A 10,335-nucleotide genomic window follows, 5' to 3' on the forward strand; every position below is an offset into this window, starting at 1 on the left:
TTCCCAGGGGAATTCTACCAAACATTTAAAGAAGAGCTAATACCTAGGCTTCTCAAATTGTTTCAAAAAATAGAAATGGGAGGAAAACTTCCAAACTCATTCTACAAAACCAGCATTACCTCAATTCCAAAAGCAAACAAAGACCCCTCTAAAAAGGAGAATTACACGCCGATATCCCTGATGAACATGGGTACAAAAATTCTTGATAAAATACTAGCAAATCAAATTCAACAGTACATTAGAAGAATTATTCACCACAATCAAGTGGGATTTATTTTTGAGCCCTAGGGGTGGTTCAGTATTCATAAATCAATCAATGTGATACACTACATTAATAAAAGAAAAGATAAGAACCATATGATCATCTCAATAGATGTAGAAAAAGCATTTGTCAAAATACAGCATCCATTCTTGATAAAAACCCTCAACAAAGTAGGGATAGAGGGAACATACCTCAATGTCATAAAGGCCATATATGAGAGACCCACAGCTAATATCATCTTCAAAGATGAGAGCTTTTCCTCTATGGTCAGGAACAAGACAGGGATGCCCATGCTCACCAGTACTATTTAACACAGTACTGGAAATCTTAGCCACAGCAATCGCACAACAAAAAGAAATAAAGGCAGCCAAATCAGCAAGAAAGAAATAAAACTTTCCCTATATGCAGACGACATGATACTCTATGTAGAAAACCTAAAAGACTCCACCAAAAAATTATTAGAATAAATGAATTCAGCTAAGTTGCTGGATATTAAATCAATGTGCAGAAATCTGTTGCATTTCTACCCACCAATAATGAAGCAGCAGCAAAAGAAATCAAGGAATCAAAACCACTGCAATTGCACCAAAAACAATAAGATACCTAGGCATTCCATTACCCAGGAATAAGCCTAACTAAACAGATAAAATATCTGTAGTCTGAAAACTATAGAGTGATTATGAAAGAGTTTGAAGAGGACAAACGAAATGGGAAAGCATTCCATGCTCATGGATTGGAAGAACAAACATTGTTAAAATGTCTATACTACCCAAAGCAATCTACACATTTAATGCAATCCCTATCAAAATGCCACCAGCATTTTTCACAGAGCTGGAACAAGCAATCCTAAAATTTGTATGGAACCACAAAAGACCCCCAAATAGCCAAAGCAATCCTGAAAAAGAAAAACAAGACTGGAGGCATCACGATTCTGGGTTTCAAGCTGTATTACAGAGCTGTAATGTATTACAGAGCTGAAATGGCTCTGGCTCACTTTCGATTTCTCTGTGTCCAGCACAACTGTCAACAAAAGAAAGGGTCAGCGGAGTACGGAAGCTTTGAGACAGTGTCCAAATCAGGCTTAGTCTACGTGTGAACAGACACAACTCACCTCATGGTCCAGGGTGGATATGATGCTGATTCTTGCGAACGACTGTTTGCTGTGTCTGGAAAGAGATGCTCTGAAAGCAGCCTGTTGAATAATATTGGCTGTGTGTTGCCAAACACACCGGCTTTTCTGTCTTCCCCTCTGTAAGGCAAGGCCATGACAGGTGCACATTCCAGTCTCAGCCTCTAGCATAACACATGGCATGAAGGGTAGTGTTGCCAGATCCAGGGTTCCCAGTGAATTTGAATTTCATATAAAACACAGAATTTTTACTGTAACTATGTCCCGTACAATACTTGGGATATATTTACCCTAAAAAAGTAGTCATCGTGTATCTGAAATTCAAATGTAACTAGGAGTTTTGTATTTTTATTTGCTAAACATGGCAAACCTCACTGAACAGAATCACGTCTAATTTGCATGAATGAATTCACGAGGATTGTGTTGGGGACCCCTGTTCTCTGCCGTGTGCGTGAAACTCCAGCTCTGCTCCTCAGCACCAGCCACCCCGGCAGAAGTGAAAGGATTTGTCCGGTGAATCTGGGGGACTAAGAAGTGAAACCTGCTTAGGTCAGCTCCATGCTTTTCACCTTGGAGGGAGGCCTGCCTGGACAGAATTCTACTCCATGTGAGGACATGGACCTTCTCCGACACTGGAAGGAATCTAGAATTTTGAGAGCAAATTCTCAGGGACACAAAAATTGGAGCATAGGCTTAAATATCACAGAAATAAAAACAAACGAGCAGCATATTGACGAGGGGGCTTTCAGCGCTGGGGTTTGGTGAGAGCAGGGCATTTGCACATGGAAGAGGCTCCTCCTGGACCACATTTCTAACCTACTGAGCTCCCAGCCGTGGACCTATGGTGTCGCGACCTTGCTGGGTGACATTGGCTTGTGGTGCCTTTTTACACAGACGGGTGGATGTTTCCACAGAGCAGGACTAACCCCAGGATAGCAATAAGGAAAGGGTTCCATAGCCTCGTCCCGGGCCTGAAGAGCACTGGGGTTTAACGGTGGGCAGTGGGCACAGGGATGACCATGAGAGCTGCCCAGCAACAGAGCCTTGGGGGCTGCAGGGGTGGCCCCACAAAGGCCGACGGAACCCAGGGAGCTTTCCCAGCGGTCACGGCTTCGGGTGTGCAGGGTCCTTTAGTGAAAGTAGAAATCTCCGAGGCTTTTGAAGGCACTGGTGGCTGGAACAGTGTTGAGCGCTAAGGCTCCTCGTGGGCTCCAAACTGCCCGTGGCAGGCCGAGAAGGGCTCCTGTAGCAGTCACCCCAAATTCCACCCTGCTTCAAGGCCCAAGATGCACACTGGAGGATCAGCTTGAACCCCGTGGTGTTCCCTAGGCCCACGAGTGAAAGTATATGGAGAATTAAGGTTACGTAGTTATTATAAAGGGGCACGCAGGGCTTGCCTGTGCCCTCCGAGAATGTGGCTGACAAATGTATGAAATTAAAAGTGGGGGGGAAGGTCAGGTGCTTGGGGTGCACATGTGGGAAAGACCGCGTCTCACTGGACTGGTTGAGGCATACGTTTCGGATACACACAGCGCCGTCTCATTTCCGGAATCCGCTGAGTCGGGGGGACCCGGTGACCGGGGCAGGCTTCTCAGGCCAGAGCCGTCCCCCAGGAAGCAGCGGCCGGTCTGCCTGCTGGGGGCTGCAGAGGCCGTATCACTCAGACCCCCCACTCCGTCCAGAACCGCAGCGTCACACGCACCTCACTCACAGGGGAAGTGAAAGCTAAGAGAAGGTACAAAATAGGTGGTTTCCGTCCAGCCCAAGATACTAAATGTTTGGCACCAACATTAACCTTTCGCTGGAAGGATTCTCCCAGCTGAGTTTATGCTCACCGGCACCAGTCGCCTGGTAATCCTACTGACGCCAACAGAATTTGCCTCCCCTCCTTCCCTCCTATTCGATGGGTCTCTCTTAGGGTCCTTGGAGACCTTCAACATGGGTTCTGGGTGCGAGTCTGCTCGGTGCATGTGCTCCAGGCTGGGGGCTGGCCTCTTAGAATCCAGTGGGTGTGGGGCCGGGGGCCTGTGCCGGGGTCATCTTTGAATCCTATTAATTCTTTGAAACCACTGCAAGCGCGTGTGGCTCATGAGAGTCTTGGTGCCGCATTAATGCAGATTCTACTGTCCTGGAAGCAAGTATTCAGTTCTGTGGGAACGGCCCTGCTCCGACGGCCTCGGCTGCCCCCGGACACTGAGAACTGCCTCTTAGCTGAGATCCGGCAGGAAGAGACATCGGGGTAAGGGGTGACCCCCTGAGACTTTTGACTCACAGCAGAGAATATGATGTCAGGGTTTGGTTTATGTTGACTTTGATGTGTCTGGAATTTTTCTGACAAGAGGGTCTGCTCTTTGAGCCTCAGTTTCTTCCTAGGGATATCGACAAGGGAAGGGGTGCACAGGGGAATGTACGTATCTGGGTGTTGGCATTGTACTATTGAAAAGGTCTCAGGGACTCTTATTTATTTGGGGGGGGTATTTTTTTTCTTTTTTTTTTTTAAAGTTCCATGATTCATTACTTGCGCATAACACCCAGTGCACCATGCAATACGTGCCCTCCTTACTACCCATCACCAGCCTATCCCATTCCCCCACCCTCCTCCCCTCTGAAGCCCTCAGTTTGTTTCCCAGAGTCCACAGTCTCTCGTGCTTCATTCCCTCTTCTGTTTACCCCCCTTTCTTCTTCCCTTTCTTCTCCTACTGATCTTCCTAGTTCTTACGTTCCATAGATGAGTGAAACCATATGATAATTGTCTTTCTCTGCTTGACTTATTTCGCTTCGCATTATCTCAGGGAACTCTTAAGTCTCATCGTAGAACCTTGGAACAGCTTACCAGACTGAATTTGGGATGGGAAACATAATCAGAAGAGACTTTTCACCCCGGGATGCCAGATGATATTGCTGCTATCTAATTCGCATTTTCTCCCTGCGTCTTGCCCAACACTGTCCAGCGGTGATGCCAGGAGGATACAAGCAGGAGCAGAGCCTGTCCTGGGGATGCATTCGTGACCGTAGCCGCCAGCCCAGGAACATCCCACAGCCGCTGTCGGAGACCCAAAGAGATGACATAGGATCCCTAGAACCCTGCAAAGCATGACACCAGTTCTTACAGCAAAAGGGCAACAAATGGGATAAAAATGGAGCTTGCCTCATAAAATGACTCACATAGTGCACTACCTTTTCCAAATATTTGCAGACGTTTGTGTCGATTGGCATTCTTTCTTTCAAGATACTTGGTAGAATTGCTAGCAACGCTCTGTGGACCTGGAGTTTTCTTTGTTGAAAGTTTTAAACCTTTGGTTCAATTTATTTCATCGTGACAGCACTGGTTAGGTGTTCTTTCTCTCCCGGTGTCCTTTTGTTTTTTTTTTTTCCCCAATATTTCTTCCTGGAAAAAAGTATTAATTTTTCTGGGAACTATTCATCTAATTTTCATTTTTATTAAAATGATGTGGTATCTTCTTGTTTTAATTTTTGGTAAGTTCAGAATATATAACCATGGCGTGTTCTTCATTGCAGATACTGGCTACCGGTTCCTTCTCTTTCTTTCGTCCTGATCAGCCAGCCACGGGGGTGACCTGTCTCTCATGACTTCTGATGGTGACTCGTGGTGTCTTGTCTCCTTGTGGGCCTGTCTTTGTGTGCTCATTGCATTTCGAAATTAATTTATAGAATTAATTTGAAGCCCGAGTTGATTTAATTTTTCCCAAGCATATTTAATTGCTAAAATTCATTTTGAAAAAGTCAGTGTTCTGGAGGCAGTACCGTACAAGATCATCTTTTTTTTTTTTTTTGAAGATTTTATGTATTTATTTGAGAGAGAGAGAGCAAGAGAGAGCATGAGTAGGGGAAAGGGGGGCAGGGGCAGAGGGAAAGGGAGAAGCAGACTCCCCCGCTGAGCAAGGACCCCAACTCAGGGGCTCAATCCCAGGACCCCAGGATCACAACCCGAGCTGAAGGCAGATGCTTAACCCATTGAGCCACCCAGGCACCCCAGTAAAAGGTCATCTTAAGCCACATCCAAGCATGGTGGCCTTCCAGCCACCATATGAGCTGAAGCTAGGCACCCATTTTTAGGAAGGCTAGCTTACTTCCAATTCACCATTACACGGGCAGTGGGTCCCTTTGAGGTCCCAATGCAAAAGGGGGGGGGGGTTGGTTCCCAGAGCTCCACAGACACTAGATTTTGGTTTTTGTTGCCAGCCTTACAAGGCCACCTCAATTTCAGCTCAGTGTCTTACCCACATTTTCACATGGGCTTTCCACCCCCTCCCCATATGGCCACAGAGCAGAATGGCCTGCAAAGCTTTTCGCATCCTGGTCCTTACCCCAGATCTCCAGAGCTAGCTGAAAGGATGTTCTTTTTTTTTTTTTTTTTTTTTTTGAATTGGAATTTATTGGAATTGTACCTCTGAAAGGGTAGCACCACTGAGATAAAGCATTGTTAACCTGGATCCCCAACTTCTTCTTCACCTTCTGGTAAACGGAGCCACCAAACTCTGCTCCACTTTCACTTCCGTGTGAAGCTGGACTTGAGAAGTCTTGATGCCAAGCAGAGTTTCTCTGGGTTCCTCGGGACTTTGCGGTTTCAAAACTCACTTGTTAGCCAGCCAAGCAGCCCTGCTAACTCAGCACTGCGTACCCCGGAGCCCAGCGATGTCAAGATTCTCATCACAGGCCAGGCTGACATGATCCTACCGGTACCCTGTGTTGAGTTTAGCTGTCCCCACCGCCCCCGTGCGAGCTGAGAAGCGTGAATCAAAAGCCATCGTCGGTGCACATGCAAGCACATCTTCCCTGACCGTCTCCGTGCCCAGAGTGCTGTGGTGTCCACTTCTCCCCAAACATCAGAGCGCCCTTGATCCACCCACACCTGCTTCCAACTGCCCTTCTCTGCAGTGGTCTCAGTGTGGGCTGAGCCTGGGCTGGTAGATTTCAGTCCCTTCTAAGATTTTGTTTCCAAATCAAATTCTATGGATAGCCCTTTTACTTACAGCCCTTGGTGATGACATCTTGGCGGCTTTGCCCAGTCCAGCGCACAGAGGGGCACGGCCATCGTCTCTGCGGCGGCCGTGGCCTGGGGACAGGCTGCTCTGAAAGTCACACACTCTGTTTCTGTTTCCTGGGGGCCATGACTAACTACTAAGATGACTAATGACACTCACTTATATTTTTTGAAACAACTCCTTCCCACCCTTCCATGGTGCTATCAGAGTCTAGAGTTTCAGTAATAGAATTTAAAATTTTATTCTATTTTTTCTATGATTCAGCAATTGCTTATTTAAGCAACAAGATTTCAGCCAGAACCAGCATCTTCCAGTAATTTGCCAAAATGACCAACACAAAGGGAAAGAGGAGAGGCACCTGCTACAGCCTCTCTAAGCCTCTCAGAAAACGTGGAGTGGTTCCTTGGGCCACGTACGTGTGAATCCACAAGAAAGATCTGGAAGAGTCTGCAGCGTCACCCAGCATGCTGTGGGCATTGCTGTGAACACACAAGCAAAGGGCAAGATTCCCGCCAAGAGAATTAATGCACGCAGTGAGGGTAGTAAGCACTCAAAGGGCCGAGCTAGCTTCCTGAAGCGTGTGAAGGAGAACGATCAGAAAGAAAAGGAAGCCAAAGAGAAAGGTACTTGGGTCCCACGGCCGTGCCAGCCCGTCCTACCCAGAGACACACCCTGTGAGAACCCTGGAAAGGAGCCTGAGCAGCGGGAACCCATTCCCTACGGATTCATGGCATGATGAGTGTAAAAAAAATAAAAGATGTCAAGACTATGAAACTGTTTCTCTTAGTTGAGTAGAAATGTGGTGTCCCCTTCCCCAAAGAAATATTTAAAGCAGACTTTGCTTGTGTCCTAATTCATTGGGTGATGTCTTTATTCAAATTTAGTGGGATTTTTTTTCTTGCTGAAAGATGTGAAGTGGTTTATTGTGCAACAGAATATACTCAATTGGTTAGGAAACTGCCAGATATTACTTATAAAATATTTCTAGTAGTTTGAAAATAGTCCCTCTAAATCACCAAGAAAAAAGAATTTTAAAAATAAATGGCAGGTTATCTGCTGTATTACAGGCAGTCTCAGAGAAAGCTGAGGGCTCATAATTGTGTCCTGTCTTAAACAGCTGTGTTTGAAGCAGAAGGACCTTCCTTTGAAGGCTGCTACTTAAAAATAGATCCTTCACAGCACCCCAGTCCCTACTAAATTGTTTTCATCGCCATTTCCTGTTACTGTTTTCATACATGGCCCTCTAGTGACTGGGAAAATGTTTTTATTGGAACTGCTCTTTCTGGCCCCAGTGCCTTTGCACTTGCCTTTGCCTGAAATATCTGCACTTTCTTTGTTCAGTTGGTGAATCCCTGCCTGTCCTTTGTCCACCCTGAGTGTCCTAGGTGGACCTTCTCTGAAGCAAGTGTTTTCAGGAGAAGAATGAAAGTGCTTGGAACCAGGGGAGAGAGCTTGCTCCTGATTTGGGATGCAGAATAAAATCCCTTCTATCTGATCCCCTGTCGTGGGGACAAACACACGACAGGCATGTTGGTTTTTCTTGTGGGTTTTTATAATTTTCAAAAACTTCTGTCTTCCCCATTAGACCTGAGGTTAGAGACTGTGTTTTAGTAAACTTCACACTCTTAGGGCCTGGCACACGGTAAGCATTTAATAAATGTGCTTTGAATTAATCAAAAATAAACAAACAACATTTTACTATTTAATTACTCAAGCATACTTTCCATATCTTCTGGCATATCTCTGAATGTATTTTTTGGCTCAATGGAGCACTTCCTCTAAGAGTATTTTCAGGTGTGTGTGGGCGGGCGTGTCCACGGGGTGTGTGTGTGTGTGTCTGTGTGGTGTGCGTGCATGGTATGTACGCGTGGGGTGTGTATGTGCCGTGTGTATAAAATACCGAGGCCCATCACACCAGAGATGGTCAGAGTCATCCTCAGAGTTCAAGGAAAGGGCAGCTAGGTATGAAATGACAGGTTCCACCTTGAAAATATTATTTTCCATTGACTTCTCGTGTTCATTGCTATTGTGAGGAAGTCGGAAATCAGTCTAATTGCTGTGACTTACAGACAATGTTTTACCCTCTGGAACATTTCGGAATTGCCCCTTGGTCTCTGTCACTCCTCAGCTGTGCTGTTTGCCTCTCGCGATCTACTCAGCTCGCGAACTATGACACTTCCGCTGTGAAGTCTTCCTTTTCTCTGCTCATGTGAGACCCTCGGTTATTTTTCCCCAGCTTGTCTCCTCTTTTATCTGTGCCGGTAGCAGGGACGTTACACACGGCCACACCGCGCAGCCAGCACCCAGCCCACTTTCCTTTGACTTTGCGTCTCTCTACCCGTTTCGGTATTTCCAGGGGAGTGCCCCTGATCTTCCAGGTGACTCTCTTGCTCCTCGGTATTGTTCCTTGTGCAAACTCCCCCACCTGCCACTTACTTATTCTGACTTTTCTAATTTCCATGTTTATGGTCTTGACTTGGCATCTCGAGCTGTGCACGGTTTGATGTGTTTGGGGGGCGTGGAGGGGATGGCGCCCGCCGTGTCCTTCCCCGCTCGCCCACCCACGGTGCATGTCTCGGTGCTTCTGCCCTGGTCACCGTTCTGTCCCAAGGACGTCTCTGCCCCTCTCCATGATGGTCACAGTCCCAGGGCTGTGAGTGGCGGTGGGAGATGGGAATTCTCGGGCGTCCAGCGGCTCACGGGCACCTACTGTTAAACACGCGGCCCACGACGGCTGAGCTCCTGTGGGGCCTGGACCCTGCTGGCGGGACCAGGGCCCCACGGGGTCGGGCAGGGATCCCTTGGCAACAATGCTGGGGAGCAAAGGTCTCATCCAGAGAGCGCTCTGCCCTCCAGTCCACCTCTTCCTCCCCGAGCGGCTTCTGCTTCCCTGCATCTGTGTCCCATATTTATGATGGTTCATGTAAGGTTTTAATAGGCAACAACCTTCCTCTTGTTTATGTATTTCTAAGGTACGGATTAGGAGGAAGAGCCTGAAGCCATCTCAAGCACAAATGGAAAGTTTTTAATGGGGAAAAAACCAAACCAAATGAAATGCTGGTGAAACAGAGAGGTGTGTGAGCTAGAGCCGGGCCAGAGAGCACCAGGGATGAGCCGCGATAGAAAGGGACAAGAGTCAGAGAGCTTCAGACAGCCGACTGGCCTCTGTCCACCCTGCAGATGGCACGTGCCAGCAGGGGCCTGGGGCCTGCACGAGGAGCAGGCCTCAACCTCGGCTGTTGGGGACAGAATCTGTGTCTCCTGAACTGGCCACAAGGACAGCGTTTCTCAGAGCCCACGAGATGGAGCAGCAGGGAAACTACCCCAGGGCTCGCTGCCCAGGGCAGCAGGTGCAGGGCCCAGGGAGCCCAGGGCCTGTGGCCCAGCCTGAGCACGGCTCTGCTGCCCCGGCATGCCCAGGCCTCCGCCCCACTCCACTCTTCCTCTCTTCCCCTTCCCGTCCTCTTGGCCTTCCCGCTCCCCACGTCTCCCCACAGGCTGCGTCTTCCCCACTGCTCAGCATCTCATTCTTCACTTTACACGCACAAAGGGGGAAAAGGGGTTTAGTAGTGAAAAAAAATCCCAGTTACATCATTTACAAAGTTTCCCATATGAACAGAACAGAAATTCATCACAAAGAGGGACTTTCATTTTTCCTGATAGAAATTGAGACGTACCACTTCTATACACTCTCGGAAACTAGAATCTTCCCAAAGATCGGGACTGGGTATGGAGACCTGGCCTGGCTGCCAGGCGTTGGCCAGAGGCTTGGACCCTACAAAGCCCCCAGGGATGCCCACATGCTGGGTCTTCACCCTCTTGCTTCCCCATCTCATTCCTATTGTCCCACTCCCCACATACCTGCAGCCCCGAGCACCTAGTGGTCCTCCTGACTCAGCCTCTGGACAGGAGACTCTGGCCCGAGGGGGTCTCGCAAG

The 10,335-nt window shown here is 47.9% G+C and overlaps 1 pseudogene; it reads left to right on the plus strand.

The window, feature by feature from the left end:
• The first annotated feature begins 6,707 nt into the window (after positions 1–6,707).
• On the plus strand, positions 6,708–7,133 carry LOC148110561 (large ribosomal subunit protein eL21 pseudogene; annotated as a pseudogene).
• The last annotated feature ends 3,202 nt before the right edge of the window (positions 7,134–10,335 follow it).

This window comes from Ursus americanus, chromosome 2 (assembly GCF_024610735.1).
Source record: "Ursus americanus isolate L20-20 chromosome 2, mUrsAme1.1.p, whole genome shotgun sequence".
NCBI lineage: Eukaryota > Metazoa > Chordata > Mammalia > Carnivora > Ursidae > Ursus > Ursus americanus.